The sequence below is a fragment of the Mixophyes fleayi genome, chromosome 3 (assembly GCF_038048845.1).
Source record: "Mixophyes fleayi isolate aMixFle1 chromosome 3, aMixFle1.hap1, whole genome shotgun sequence".
Lineage (NCBI taxonomy): Eukaryota > Metazoa > Chordata > Amphibia > Anura > Limnodynastidae > Mixophyes > Mixophyes fleayi.
The window spans coordinates 230,879,180-230,895,778 of record NC_134404.1 but is presented as its reverse complement, the minus strand read 5'-3'; the positions used below and the strand labels follow the sequence as shown (position 1 = coordinate 230,895,778).

Here is a 16,599-nt window from a genome sequence, read left to right as displayed (position 1 = left end):
CCTGCTTAATCTGCAGGAAGTTTTCACCCTGGATGTCAAAAGCACAAGTGCAGCAAAGGTAATTACAGACAGTGGACTGGGGTGTCATAATGTGTCTGGAGGCAGAGGCGCATTCAGGGGGTGGCTCCGGGGATGACTACATTTGACAACCAAGCTTGATCTTAGATTTAAGCCTTTTGCAATCTCTTTCTTACAACTAACACAAACCACTATTTGTGCGCAAGCTGTCAGCTCAAGTTGAACATGATACATTCCCTGCTTCAGCTTCTCCTAAAAATGCTAGTGCCAGAAAAAGATGACCTCTTCTAAGAGTCAACACAGCGCACCAATGTGAAAGATTTTCTTTATTATTATTGAAAGCATGGGATCGGCGCTTTCGTGTCCCAAGTTAAAAAAAAAAGGTGCCATAAAGCCAAAATGCACAAGGGTGCAGAAACTTCATGCCCTTCTCAAAAGATGAAGGGCCCCCCTATCTTTGACCTCCAAGGCCATAAAGGTCCCTTATTGGGCAAGGTTGGGGGGGGGGAAATCCTTTACCCTGGGATCCATCGAAGCTTCAACCAGGGCTCGGAAACTTGCCTATACTCTGGAAGAGAGGCCATCATAGATTTTCAGGGGGGTGGGAACCTCAGGGCCACACCGCCCCTGTAGATCATCTGGGAATTACAGAGCCCAGAAGGGTCTACAGCACACCATAGATCCTTGGAAAAAAACATCAAAGTGAAAGTGACAAACAAGTGAAAATAAATAGGGTAGTATGGGGAGTGCGCCCAGAATGCCATGGCATAAGGTAGTGTAAATGAAAATGGTAAGATGTGCTTTAAAATCATGTGCCAGTGTAGCGATAGTGACTTTCTGGCACCCCTGGGTTGCCGCCCGGGAGGCACATCTTGTTCCGAGTTTTCAACACTACTTTCGGCCAGAGAACCAGTGCAGCATGTCCTGATGAGAACAGATACTACACTTGATCTTAGCCAAAATGCAGAGAAGCGTGTAAGGTTATTATGGTCAGGCTTAAAAGAAACGATCTATACTGCCACCCAGGCCCTTTCAGAGGTTGATAGATGCATGTGAAAACCCAAATTAAGAGCCTCCCCACCCCCTCTTTCTTACAAAAAACCCCTTTCAAAATATGTTTAAAATGTATTTTAAGTTGGTTTTAATGTTTAATATTATTAATATTTACAAATAATATACTTTATACATATATTAATATACTGAAGATTTCAAATTAGAAGTGCTTTTCTAGATTTTTTTTTTCTACAAATGCAGCAATCAATTTAAAGAATCCAACTTTCATGCCACAGCACAATTTTTATTGAGCATAGCCAGCCCAGTCAATCGCTCTTGCCCCATAGTTGTGCAATTATAGATATTTATGTTCTTCAGCACCTGAATGTTCGTTCACCAGAAGCAACGGACGCTGGCAAACTGAGGAAAAGCAATTGTGATGTTGGGAAACACTTTAGAAAGTCCTAGTTCTAGGATTTCTGTAATAAGTTCCTTTGGCTTTCCAACTAAAGTTTGTACTATTTTCGCTTCAGGAAAATTAGTAAAATATTAATAAATTATTAACAACATTTGTTTTTGCTTTTGTGGGGGCTCAAACAAATAAAGCACTTCAGTCACAAAAGTTGCATTCCCTGTTGTTGAAGCCCTTGGTTTGTTAAACTAAGCATGTCCTTTTATATATACACAACATATTATCACTGATAATTCTATCTTGCACTATTTTACATTATGGTCTTTGCCCACTATATATTCAAAAATTACAATTTATGACTCCCACTGCTCTCCCCCTCCAATGTGTCACACATGATGTCTAACGTTGAGAATAAACTAATCCCATTTCTTTTCTCAAACCTTTTCACTAATGGGTGAGGCCCACCTTGATGTATCTTCTTTTCTAAAATGACCTTTTACTACTTTCGCTTCTCTCACTCTACAATGTGTCAAACATGAATTATAAGACTGAGAATAAAATAGAACTATTTATATATTATTCTCAAACCATTTTATTTTGTAGCGTGGGTCCACCTTTTTGTAACTTATGTTCTAAAATTACCAGTGTTCTCCCCTCACTTTAATTTACGGACGCTCTGTCCAGCAAAAATACCTTGCTGTCCGGGCACTCGCTGTGATGAACCAAAAGGCAGTGATCCCTGCTGCTTGGAACTCATTGTGATTTAGCTGAAAGGTGCATCACAATGCAGTATGACTTTCGGCTGCATAACAGCAAGTATCGGTGGGCAGGGCTCAGCACAGTGAGTGCTGGATGCTGGGTTTTTGCAGGGATAATTCACTGATTTTGGTATCGCCACAGGGATGTAAAACTTCAGGGGAGAAGGGGAGGGCCCTTGCATAAAAGGAAAGGCACAGTTGCCCGGAATCCCCTTGCTGGTGAACTGTGAAGATAGTGGTTTTTACTTGGTGTCACTCATCTGACCCGCGGACCAATGCCCAGGGTCCGGTGCACTTACCTGTCCGTGCTCTCGGAGCCTCCTGTTGGCTTTTATCAGACCCAACTCTTATCACCTCCTCCTCCCATTCATTGGGAGACTATTTATCCCACAGGATATTTAAAGCACCTAAGGTAAGGTGACTGTTTTTTGAGTCCGCTCTCCCCAGCGCTCAGACGTGGCTCCTTCTGCTTTCCTGCTCGTAGAACCACAGATTATCACTCCTGTCTCCAGAAACTCTGCAACTATCCACAGTGGTCTCAATATCTGCCACAGACTATTGATCCTATTTCCAACAACTCTGCAGCTATCCACAGTGGTCTCTATATCAGCAGCAGACTAATGCTCCTGTCTCCAGCAATTGCATCAATTCACAGTGGTCTCTATATCTGACTAACACTTCTCATCTTCAGCGATTCTGCAGCTATCCTAAGTGGTCTCTATGTATGCCACAGACTATCGCTCCTTAACTCCAGTTACTCTGCAGCTATCCACAGTGGTTTCCATACCATGTATAAATTGAAAGAAGAGGGCAAGAAAATGACCTTAATTAGCACTCCAGGTACAATAATTGATACATTAATACATTAAATTTTTATTGGTATGCATTAAAAATAATATGTATAGGTATACCACCAATTAAAAAGCGAAATATTAAAAAATAGATAGTGTTGAAGAATAGATATTAGAAGTTAAAAGTTTTAGTTGACCCTGTGGTGGAGCCGATCTAATTCTATATAGCAATCCTAATTGGAGAGTATACTGATAGGAGATCTATTGTGGATATAGGTACAGTAGAATTTTAGTGCTATTATTTGTCCATATTCAGCAAGTTGGATACTAGACAGTTACACGGTATCTCCATTGTGACAATATATCACATCGCATAAGGCTAGGTAAATAAATAGCATTATGTGAACTACAGATGGCAGTAATGCCTAATCTGTTCCTCCACAATATTAATCCACTGGAGTCTTCTTTATAGAGTGTATCTTAATATGCAAGAAAGACAAGGCTATACCTGTTTATATTAAACCATTCCTGAGCCTGTAGTCTTATATACTGTGTTCCCAAATTGCCAATCATATAACTGTATTGTGCATATGTGCCTGCTTTCACTGGTAACTGATAGTTCTACTATGCATGTATAATGTTGAGTGTTAGATACTGCTGATCTATTCAGGCAGCGCCACTCATATATTATATTACCAGACTGCCAGGCATATAATTTAGTCTAATTCACACATACATGCCCACTAGCACTGACAGACTATAGCTCGAGGTGTCCTATCATAGTGCATCTATATACAAATATCTACAGTTTATGCCACTAAGATTGTATTTCATTGATATTCATGTACATTGTTGAATTACTAGGCATTCATGATATTACATAGATTGCACGTGTGGTAATCGATTTTTTTAGATGGTATTAGTCTGTTTAGGTAGCGCTAAGCTACTTGGGATACACAGAATTTGCATATCTAGTGATAGATATCTTAAGATAACCCTGTTCTCTTTAGTTAGCGCTGAACCACTTAAAGTATGCACCCATATCATCTGCTAATATCTTACCGAGCCTTCTCTTGTCTCCGTTGGATCATCATCTATTCCCAGGCTCTTGGTTCTCTCTACTGGTCTCGCTTGGCACTTACTCAGAGGCTGCAAAGTCCATACCGTTGCTGGGGTCCCTAGCGAAAACCATCTGCCTCTTTAGACCCGAACCTCTGGGCTGGGTAGCAACTGGCCAGGCAGGGCTCAAGGATCTGATCTTCATAGTCATTTTGACAATTGGGGGGCCTTCTGTGTATAGCCAGCATTTGTGCAGTATCTGAGCACTTTAAAAACAATTGGAGTTCAAATAACATTTGGGCAGTATTTGGGCACTGTTAAAAATGATATCTGTTGTTCAGCCATCTGTTACCAATAATGAGTAAGAAATTAAATGAAATCAGAAAACAAAGTTTCTTTAAGAAAAATGAAAGTATGAACACAACAATAGAGATAGAGATTTTCAACAAGGATATTGCAGATGAAGCTGGTCCATCTTATAAATCACAGTCTGTTTTGTATGAAAAATGTTTCTGTAAACATCAGAAGTAAATAGTCACTGGTTTAAAACATTTCAGTGGTTGTTAATAAAAGATAATGGAATGATGTGTATATAATATGGATAGAGACCTGCCACAAACAAGGAAGGTGACTATTCCGTGCCAAAGACTTCAAACGAAAGTTTAATTGACGTGAGCAAAGTAAATTACACACTGATTCGTGTTCAAATATACTTAAAAAATGTGTTTTTTGAAGAAACTGGGTTAGGAGGAATTGAATGATCAATTTCAGGTTTGACTTACTTGCAGAGAAATGCTTTTGTGGGTGCTATAAGAACTATGTATTGGTTGGCAAGAAACGAACTACCACATACATTATATGAAAATGTGCTGGAGCACTGCAAGCCTATGGGTTATACTTACTTAAAAAATCATGATATTGGAAAGAATGCAAATTACACTTTGAGAAGAATAATGCAAGAATTCCTTGACATCTTGGCCTCACAAATAAGATGTGAATTATTTAAAGATTTGCAGTCGGCAGATTACTTCAGTGTTCTGTGTGATGAAACGACAGACATCTCAGTTTTGAAACAGCTTATTATATACATTAAATACGTTTGTCAACTTAAAAAAGAAATTACTGTTAGTTTTATATCAACATGTAGTATTATTGATGGCAAAGCTGAAACCATAACTAACAAAATAATTGAAAACATTGCCAATATAGGGTTGCAAAAAAAAAAATAACTTTGTAGATCTAGGGACCAATGGAGCAGCTCTTATGATTGGGAAGTACATAGCAGTAGCAAAACTATTAAAAGATGAAACAGGCGGAGTTATGGTCAACTGTCATTGGATAACAACAACTGCCTGGCTCTTGCTAGTGCCCAAGCAGTTGCTGAGGTGCCTTCAGGGCCGGACTGGCCATCTGGCAAATGCCAGAAGGGCCGATGGCTATTTGGGCCGATCCAGAAACCGCCAGAATGCCCGCCCCATCAGCCGAGCAGCTCACTGCTTGCTGTTCGGTGGACGGAGATTCAGTGATGTGCGGCCATGTGATTTTAATCACATGGGATGGCACCTGTCACGTTGTGTGCGTCCCAAGTGATTACTTGCATCGGCCGCACTTCACTTAAACTCTATCTGTGGAGCAAAGCGCAGGGAGATACTAAGGTAAGTGTGTGGCCGGAAATGTTGTAAGTGTGTGTGTGTTTTCATACAGTGTGTGTGTTTTTGTGGGGCCATATTCATATAGTGTGCATGTGGGGGCCATGTTCATACAGTGTGCGTGTGGGGGTCATGCTCATACAGTGTGCATGTGGGGCCATGTTCATACAGTGCGCGTGTGGGGCCATGTTCATACAGTGCACGTGTGGGGGTCCTGTTCATACAGTGAGCGTGTGGGCACAGTATTTTCACACAGTGTGTGTGTGCGCAGTATTTTAATATAATATGTGAGGGAAGGGAGGATCTTAATATAGTGTGGGAGGTAGGCTATTTAATGGTGGAATGTAGGTGGGGGCTAATTATTTAAGGTGAGGTAAAGGAACATTTCATTTAATGCTGGGGTGGTTTAGGGCTACTAAATTAAATGTGAATATGAATTATTTATTGTCGGGATGGTTGTGGAAAATGGCTATATTTATTAAACTTTAATGCTATTTAATTAATTGCTGGACTGTTTGGAGGGAGGGAAGGGAGGGAAATATGTTTTGAGTAAATGGGTATATTGTTAATTTAATGTTGGGGCTGGTTGGAGGGAAATAGGTCTACTTATTAAATGTGAATATTATTATTGTGGGGACTGGAGGGAGGCCCAATTATAAAATGTGAGTGCTATTGTTTTAACACCAGGTCTGGTTGGAGTTTTCTAAATCTCATGTACCCATTTCTTTTCAAAATAGGGCATCCAATATTCCAGGATCAAGACAAGACTGAGCTAAAGAAACCAGCTGCTACAAGAGGTGAAAGTGACCTAGACAGGTAGGAAAGAGCAAGACAGTCTGCCAACTGTCCTGAATCTGGTGGGGTAGTCTTGAATTTGGGTGACTGTCTCACTTAGTCAGGATTTGGTTGACTACAAGGACAGTTGGGAGGTATGTCCCGCTTCACAGCGTACTGCTTGTGAAGGCAGAGCTGTGTGCTTCTAACAGTAGTGCACACAGTATTGCCTGTGCATTTGTCTAAAATGATAACCATGTTACATAATAGGGGCCCTGCTGTCTTAAATACCATAGGCTCCCTGAGCCTTACTCCCCCTCTGGTTAGGGAAAGGGAACTGATAGCTGCTCCCAGTTCCCGGACAGGACACAGCTGTTATGGACTGGAATAATATCAGGCCAAGTGGGCGGTTCCCACGAAGGCCTGGGCACGTGACTTAGCTGAGTCAGGATCATATGATGCTTAGAGAATAAGAACACAAGGCAATGGGTCTGCTTAATGTACTTCAATGAATATGAGCATAGTACATATCAACACATAATAAACAATGCAGCAAATAGTAATGAGATGTTAGTGATAAGCAGAATGTCATATATAACATCACAATGGTTAAGCATTAAACACGGCAGTACTGCAAATCACAAGGAATATATATATATATATATATAAATATATATATATATATATATATATATGGGACATAAATGCAAGTATCAATAAAACACATAGAATATGTATTGCATCCACTGAGCACAGAAGTTGTCCTCGGCTGACTACTAGCAGGGTTCTGTTCATGTCAGAATATGTAAGTTAGTCACGGAAGGGCGTGGCAATGGTTTTGTATTTGGCAGTAGTCAGTATGCAGCATGGATGGTGATTAGCTGTGACAAGACATGACAAGGATAGAGACCAGAAAAGTTCTGTACACAGAGATGGTGAGTAACGATGTTTCAGGATACCACAGGGGTCCGGTAATTAGTAGAGATTAGCACTACAACATATATGCAAGGTAAAAATCTGATCACCGCAGAGTGTAGAAATAGCAGCATCAGCGGAACAGTCCAGAAGGTATCAAATAAGTTCTTGCCAGTAGTATAGGTGAGATGGCAGTTCAACATATCACAATGATGACAATCTGCACACTTGGCATAATAAACAAAGTCTTGTAAAATGATGCGTAAAGATACTTGCAAACAGGAGAGTCCCAAAGGTAGTGCTACCAGCACTTGGTTGATGAAGCAGGTTCACCCACAGGGAATCAAACAGGAGAGTTCAGGAATGCACAAGGGTCAGAGAATACACAGGAGTCCATGGAGTCAGGCTAGCAAACAAGTTGCACTGGCAATGAGCAGGTGTCAGTGCAGAGTTTAAATAGAGCAGGTTTGAATGACCCGCCCTGAAGGTGAGTCATGTGATCCACAGGAGAACAGAGCAGACAGGGAAAGTAGCAAACCTGGACAGGATTTTTACAACAGAATGCAGAGCAAGCCGAGGAACTCTAAGTATCACAAGATTTGGTAATCTCGTGAGACAAAGAGCTTCCCTGCTCACTCTACAGGAAGTTCCCACCCTGATGGAGAAGCATAGATAAGTGCAAGGGGCTGGGGGTGTCATAATGCCCCATGTTGGCCACACCAACAGCACAATGTGGTCACGCCCCTTTCGGCACACAGTTTCTTTCCTGCTGGAACTGAGGTGGGCCTGTGTGCTTTAAATGCCAGAGCGGATTTTTTGTCCCAGTTCGGCACTGAGTGCCTTATTTAGTAAAATTTAATGATATCTTAAGACAACTGTTATTCTTTTTTCAAAATTTCCCGGTTAGAATGGCTGGTTTAACTGAAATCCAGAACATACTGAACAGTCTTCAGTGTAAACATAAAATGGCTAGTGACACTGTGGGGCTGCTGACTTTGCAGTACAGTCTATAAGATAATGCTTGGTGAGTGTCATTGCTGCACTGAAAAGAGAGGCCACTGAACAAAACAACATCAAAGCGGAAGGTTTAAGCAAATATATGAGAACATACAATTTCACAGCTACACTAATGATGCTTTCAGATGTGCTGCCTCATTTGTCTAAATTGTCTAATGTATGGCAAAGGCAAGATGTCAATTTAACAGAAATAGACACTATCTTAGAATCTAGAAAACTATGGATTATGGATATTGAAACGCACACCTTCTACTCATTTTAAAAATGTCCATCTACATCTTGCTGGTGAATGGTCAGACCTTCACATAAATTGTTCTGCTAATGCTACTGCTTGTAGGACGAATGTAAATAATGTAAATACATAGACACAGTTATTAGCCTCCTAGAAGCAAGATTTCCAGATATGCCAATCATCATCATCCTGCTTTTCAAGCGTTTTCAATCCAGACAGCCATGATCAAAATGAGGGTTGTGAGATTCTTTTTGAGCATTGTTCTAAAAATGGATGTCCTACAATCTTAAACTATGAAAATAGTAAACTAGACTAGGCAGTTGCATCAACATTGTTTAAACTAGAGTCCTACAAAGATCTTGATTCAACCAAATAATACATACATTTTCAACAACAACCGAGCTCATAGAATCTTCCAAATTTAACAAAACTAGCTGCTATTGGGCTGACCATACCTGTAAGCACAGTTGAATGTGAAAGAGGATTTTCTACTCTAAAACAAATCGAAACCTGTTTAAGGAATCGTATGAAGCAGAGCACACTAAGAGATCTGATACTGATTTCATTAGCTGCAGACAACTGGGCCTCTAAGAAGAATAGAAGAATGAATAAATACAATTAATCAATATAAGGTCGTTATTTCAACATTTAATAATCACGAAGGCCCCCACCCAGCCACTCGACTGGAAAAAATTTCTGGGGAGAACACTGATTACCTTTTATTACTGCTGTTGTTCTCCCTCTCCATGTCACACATGCTGTATAACATTGAGAATAAAATAGGATGATTTTATCAAACCATTTCATTTGTGGGGTGAGCACAATTTTTAGTCAGTCATCTGGATGCAGTCTTTGGCCAGTGTTGGTAAAAATATTGTGAAACAGTTGTGAGGTGGTCATTAAAAAATGCCCTGTAAATGACTGTAACTGAGTGTTAATTATATAAATACTAATGTAGGACAAAAACTGCTCAACATTACATGCTTTTACCTGATTTTACCATTTTTAATGAAATTCAGATCCAAAACCAAAACACGAAGAAGGTTTTAGAACCAAAACAAAAAAATGGGGGTCGGAGCACCTCTCTAGTTCCAGGAACAATGAACTCATAGAAAATATAAAGTCAGCCACCTTACACGACACACAACTTCTTCCTAAAAAGGCAAATTCAGCATACACTGTGAATCAACATAATTCTTAAAAAACAGATCATTTTCTCTCACACATGAAAACATCTATATAGACTATCTGTCCACTTACAAATGTATCGCCAGCCAGTCATTGAAATTTCTGTCAATTCATCTTGGTCAGGCTTTATCTGTTAAAATAGTTATACCCAATTCCTAGGTGAAAAGTAATGTGTTTATACCCAATACGTTTGATATTAAAACAAAGACATATAAGATTATAAGCCTATGGCCCTGGAACTGTAAGACAGTAACTGTCAAATATATGGAGGGGGGGGGGGGCTGGTATGGAGATGTCCATGGAATAAACAAATTTGTGTTGTGGGGGATAAACCTAGTGTGAGAATAACCCTGGAAGTGGCATGGAAATAGCATGAGGCAGTTTTCTACCAGGTTTCTACCACACCAGAAATACCTGGCTTAGAACCTCAAAACTAAAATTGACTCCACTACACTAATGGAGGAGATAGGCTTAGGTGCAGGAGCGGGATTTCAGGGAAGGGTTTACGACTGTGGGTAAGAATGAGTTTTTGCCATATACATTTATTAAATACCTAATTGACACTGACAAACATTTAAACACAATACTAAAATAGAGATGTCTGCTTAAATTCAGCTGTGGTTACATTTTAACCACTATGCTAACACATTGATCCTAAAAGTTTCTCAACCCTGATTTAAACTTTGATAAATGGCTTTGACCAACCAGGTCTTTCTGTACTTTAAATAAATTATTGTAAACATGTAGTCCAAACAGAGGTATTAACCGTCATAGAGTGGGATTGTATCAACATCATGCAATGTTATTAGTTTAAATATAAACTTATATATCTACATTCTATAGTAAACAGTGGATGTGTAAGTTAAAAACAGTAACAGAAATAGGAAGTTGGACAGAACATTCTTTTTTCGTGTTATAGACCCTATTTCTGTTTAAAAAGTAAATTTCACTTTAGTTTCTTTGAAATGTTTACTAAAATATATAAGCACAAGAGAACCCCATTTAACAGCATATTTATATTTAGTAAAGCATACTCTTTCTGGACTTATTATCCAATGAAACGGTATCCTCAGCCAGTTGTGTTTTTTTTTTAAATATATTTTTATTCAGATTTTTGTCAAAAAGAAACCCTCCCTCTCAGTCTTTGGCTGAGCCATTTCAGCGTGTTGGCCGCTTTATTAGACAATAATTGCTGTAACTGAGCTTTTACAGCCAGGATTCTGAGATAAGTTTTGCGTTTTGTGTAGCGCTGATGCTTCTTGGTGAGGGAAACTAGCTCCGATTCAAAATCTTGAATCCGAGCTAAATGGATTTTTTTCTGGGCTGATGACATGCTAATTAAGAGGCCTCGGATAGTGGCTTTATGAGCCTCCCATAAAACAGAGTGCGAGATATCTGGGGAAAATCCTCAGACAATTTATTATAAACACATAAAAACGAGGCTGTCATAAACAAACAGCTCCTCACATATAATCCTCATTAAAGCAAGCTCCTACACCGAGGATGGGTGGTCTCTTACCCCTTTCCGGAAATCAGTGAGCGTGATGTTATATCACTCAGCATGGAGTGTCCCGGGCAAAACCCCTGCGATAGCTGACTTCTGAGGGAGCAGAGTACTCACAACATACGGTGTGAGGATTATATGTGAGGAGCTGTTTGTTTATGACAGCCTCGTTTTTATGTGTTTATAATAAATTGGCTGAGGATTTTACACTATGGAGCATTGTTCTTTCTCCTTATTTCTATAACGGACGAGTGGAATCTGATGGTTCGTATCAAGAATATAAAAGAAGAGCTAGATACTTCGTGACATGCTTGATTATCATTTGGCTCTAGTGAGTGTACACCCTGAAGGGGTAAAGGAAGAGTTGTTTAGTTCTCTACACGAGGTGTTTGCATTATATTGTCTGATCACAAGGGCATATAAGGAGAATGATGCCTGTTTTGTTTTTTCTGCTGTAATTATTATTTGTTCGAGTAAGTGCATACCCTTAAGGGGTTTTAGGAATACTTCTTTTTCACGAGGTGTTCTCATAATCATATCTACACACGGGTTTTAAAGGATAGTGCTATCCCTTTATAATTACATGGCAAAAACAGGTTGCACTATGTTTGTTTTATATTTGTTTTACATATCCATCTGATGAGTGAATACAGAGGAGCACACTGGATAAAGAGGAGTGAACACACCAAGGATATGAAATTTATCAAAGACTGAAAATATATGGACATTTAATTCCATTTATACCAATATCTGGATTGTTTATCAATAGCGCCATTTCTGTTCACAATTTTGTTTGGGAGATAGAGCCAATCAATATTGTATATCTGCCTTGGTCATTTGCAATTGTGGAGTGTACAGTTAATGGAACTGACTGATGGACTAGGAAAGCATTGCCACTAGTCTTACGTGGAGAGGTGGAATAGAATGCATGCGGGAAGGCTCTATTTGTAAGGCTTGGGTGCGAGTGCGTGAAATGCGTTTCCTGCAGGAGGACTATGTGAGCCTTAAGGAGTTTTAATTCTTGAAGCGCCATGATGCGTTTCTGTGGGGCATTCAGACCGTTAACATTTAAAGATATTATCTTGATAGTCATGGTGGGTGTGGAAAAGGAAAGCTTAGTGAGACGAGTCTGCAAGCTAGGCTAAGAGGGAAAAGCAGAAGAGGTGTTAGTAAGAAGGGGGAGGGAGGGGTAGGGAAGGCAACGGAGATGGGGGTCCCAGACTCTGGTTTAAAACAACGTGGATGACACATCCTGTGTGTCAATGGGGTTTGTGGGGGTTGTGACTGGCAGACTACGTGACAGTCAGGGACAAGAACAAGCTAACAAAAGTATTAAGTTAGAAGGGGGGAGAGCATGGTGAACCTTGGGGACGGGATCATGAGCAGAGGGGGTATTTTGAGGGTAATGCCATGTCCAGGGGGAGGTCTAAGACCTAAATCCTGAAACTCCATCCGGACAATGGCATATCATTTGAACTAGCATATAAGCATATCTGATATAATAAAGTAAAATATGGGGGGGACATCCAGAGAAAGGGGCAACATCGCAAAAGTGGATTAAAGACTATATACAAATGGGGAGGGTCTCCCATCAGGTCAGGAAGAAATGAAGTGTGTGTGTTTAAGAGGTTCAGGGTTTGTATAGGGGGAAATCTGAGAACCGAGTGGACACAGCGATAGTAACATGTTTTAAATCAACAGCGTCTAAGAGGTGAACTAACAGCGCCTCTAGAATAGTGAACATATCTAATGGTAGCTATTGGGTAACAATAACATATCTAGCATACCCTTATCAAAATAGTTTAAATTAGAGAGGACACAATATGTACACTTAATCTCCAAATAGCACTATTGTGTAGAGCAATTAAGCAGACATTTAACAAAAGAGAAAACATTACGTGAAACATTAAATATGAGTTATTGAAAACAGTAATACCAGGGTATGTTGACTAACAGAGTCATAACCTTGTCAAAGTAGTGTAAGTTGGGAGGGAGCCAGCTAAAGTGCATAGGTCAGTCAAGGAACATCAAACATATATTAATAAAAAAACAGTTTCTCAGATGAGTACTATTAAGTCAACTCCTCTGAGGTGAAAACGGGTTCTAGATCAGCGCTGATCCGGGGGTCCGTAGAACCTGTAAAGGAAAGCAAAAAGCCTCAGACAGTTTTTATGTAGCACTGTAGACCATTTGCTCTCAGAAATGTGAAAACCCTTATTTTGTTCAATAAATAAAAGGCCTCACAAAATTGATCATATATAGTATATATGGTCATTTTTCGAAAGTGTAAAACTGCGGTTTTGCAGCGCAAATGTCATTTGGTGATGAAATGTAAACACTTTTGTATGAATTAGACATTATAGATTTGCAGACCAGGATAAGTAGTCCTGCAAAATGTTGCATCTTCTGGTGTGAGCATTGTTGTATTCCTTATGGATTAGACACATAAATGTCCATAGTTGTGAGGTTTTGTTTTATAGGATGAGATTATTTAAATAAAAGGGAAAATACAAAATGCCACACGCAATCAAGATCCAATATCCCCTCTCACATTAATTTAAGACCTAGCGGATAAACCAAGCGGTAGTTTTTGAGAAAAGTTTGGAGATATAAATGAAAGAGTTGTCCTAAAGTTACAGTAAACTGGACTTTGAAGTGATGTTTTTACTGTTACCACCATGCGTATTTTCAACTAGACCAGAAAACTCAGAAAAAGTCCCCCAAAAGTTTTTTCAGGAGTGCTCCCAAACAAAATGTGGGTGTGATCCTTCTTATGCATAAGGTAGACAATTGGGTGTATTCACAAAATGAAATGTTCTGCTTGCCAGCATATTTCACAGTCCATGTTCATAAAGGGCCTTTAAAATAATTGATGTTTGGTTATAATATGCCTTTAATGTCAATGTAAAATTTAAAAAAAATGTTTATTTGAAGCACCAACCACCTCCATCACTAAGGTTTTTAAATTATTATTATTATTATTATTATTATTATCATTATTATTATTATGAAAATCATTGCAATTCACCAACATTTTTACAAAATAACCAAAGTTCTCAATCTACATTGCAGAAGCTTATTTCTTCATCTCCATTGCTCACTTGGCATTAGTAGAGACAGCCACATTAAAGTAGTCTGGAATATAGAGGAAGTCATTTTCAAACCATAAAAAATGCTGGCTTGTAGCGCATTTCCTTCTACATAAATGCACCAATTTGTTGCCTTTGCACTAGAGATGAGCGGGCTCGGATTCCGCTAATCCGAGCCCACCCGAACAGTGCGGATCCGACGGGATCCGAGCACTGTTCAGGTATTTCCGGCGGCTAAATGAAACCAAAACGAGGCTATGACATCCAAGTCTCGCGTCGGATCTCGCGAGACTCGGATGTCATAAATTCCCCATATGCGGCCGCCATCTTCATTTGGGCTGAGATCAGGGAAGAGGGTGGTTCTGTGCTCCTGTGATCAGTCCAGTGGTGCTTTATGCTGCTGAGTCCAGTGGTGCTTTGGCCAGTGCTCTGTCCTGCTGAATCCAGTGGTGCTTTTGTCCTGTGCTCTGTCCTGCTGAGTCCAGTGGTGCTTTTGTCCTGTGCTCTGTCCTGCTGAGTCCAGTGGTGGTTTGGCCAGTGCTCTGTCCTGCTGAGTCCAGTGGTGCTTTTGTCCTGTGCTTTGTTCTGCTAAGTCCATAGTAATTTTATAATTATTTAAAAATCATAAAAAAATATAAAAAAATAATTTAAAAAGTATAAAAAAAATTCTAGTGCAATATATTCTTGCAGTCCAGAAATATTAGTACTGCAATACCTACGTTCACTGTTCTTGCAGTCCAGAAATATTAGTACTTCTATATTTACGTACGTTCACTGTTCTTGCAGTCCAGAAATATTAGTACTGCAAAATTAAAATACGTTCACTGTTCTTGCAGTCCAGAAATATTAGTACTGCAATATTTACCTACGTTCACTGTTCTGCAGTCCAGAAATATTAGTACTGCAATATTTACCTACGTTCACTGTTCTTGCAGTCCAGAAATATTAGTACTGCTATCTTTACCTACTTTCACTGTTCTTGCAGTCCAGAAATATTAGTACTGCAAAATTAAAATACGTTCACTGTTCTTGCAGTCCAGAAATATTAGTACTGCTATATTTAACTACGTTCACTGTTTCTGCAGTCCAGAAATATTAGTACTGCAATATTAAACTACGTTCACTGTTCCTGCAGTCCAGAAATATTAGTACTTTGCTGACACCATCCAAGTAGACATGTCAGACAGTCCTTACTTTTACTGGCAGGAAAAAAAGGCAGTTTGGAAGCCCCTGTACACACTGGGTCTATTTTACCTGAGTTGTCCCCCCTCCAGTGTGTACTCCGAAAGAGTTTTTAGTGCAGCGGGGAACCTGGTTAGTGAGCGGCGAAGGAGGTTGCTTCCGCAAAATGTTGAGAAGATGATGTTCATAAAAATGAATTATCAATTCTTCAATAAAGACCAGCAATGGCCTCCAGAGACTACAGAGGGACCGGTGATTGTGGAGTCCAGCGGGGACAAATTGATAATGTGTGAGGATGAGGAAGTATACACTGAAGGGGGCGAGGAATCAGAGGATGAGGATGAGGACGACATCTTGCCTCAGTAGAGCCAGTTTAGTTTGTACAGGAAGAGATGAATAGCTTTTTTGTGTGGGGGCCCAAACAAACCAATCATTTCAGCCACAGTAGTTTGGTAGGCCCTGTCGCTGAAATGATTGGTTTGTTAAAGTGTGCATGTCCTTTTTCCAAAAACTAAAGGGTGGGTGGGAGGGCTTAAGGACAATTCCATCTTGCACCTCTTTTTTTTCTTTGCCAGCTCGTTTTGTGGTGGTCCAAACAAACCAATCATTTCAGCCACAGTTTTGTAGGCCCTGTGGCTGAAATGATTGGTTTGTTAAAGTGCGCATGTCCTATTTCAACAACATAAGGGTGGATGGGAGGCCCCAAGGACAATTCCATCTTGCACCTCTTTTTTTGGCATTATGTGCTCTTTGGGGCCTAGTTTTTCAACCTGCCATCCTGTCTGCCACTGCAGTGCCACTAGATGGGCCACGTGTTTGTGCCGCCCACTTGTGTCGCTTAGCTTAGACATCCAGCTACCTCGGTGAAACCTTTTGGCCTAAAAAACAATATTGTGAGGTGTGAGGTGTTCAGGATAGACTGGAAATTAGTGGAAATGATTGTTATTGAACGCTATTGAGGTTAATAATAGCGTAGGAGTGAAAAAAAAACAATAAATCTGGTTTTTAGCACTTTTTA

At 39.8% G+C, this 16,599-nt stretch overlaps 1 pseudogene; it reads right to left on the bottom strand.

Annotated features, from left to right (window-relative positions):
* Positions 1-846: 846 nt before the first annotated feature.
* On the bottom strand, positions 847-994 carry LOC142146876 (U2 spliceosomal RNA; annotated as a pseudogene).
* Positions 995-16,599: the final 15,605 nt, after the last annotated feature.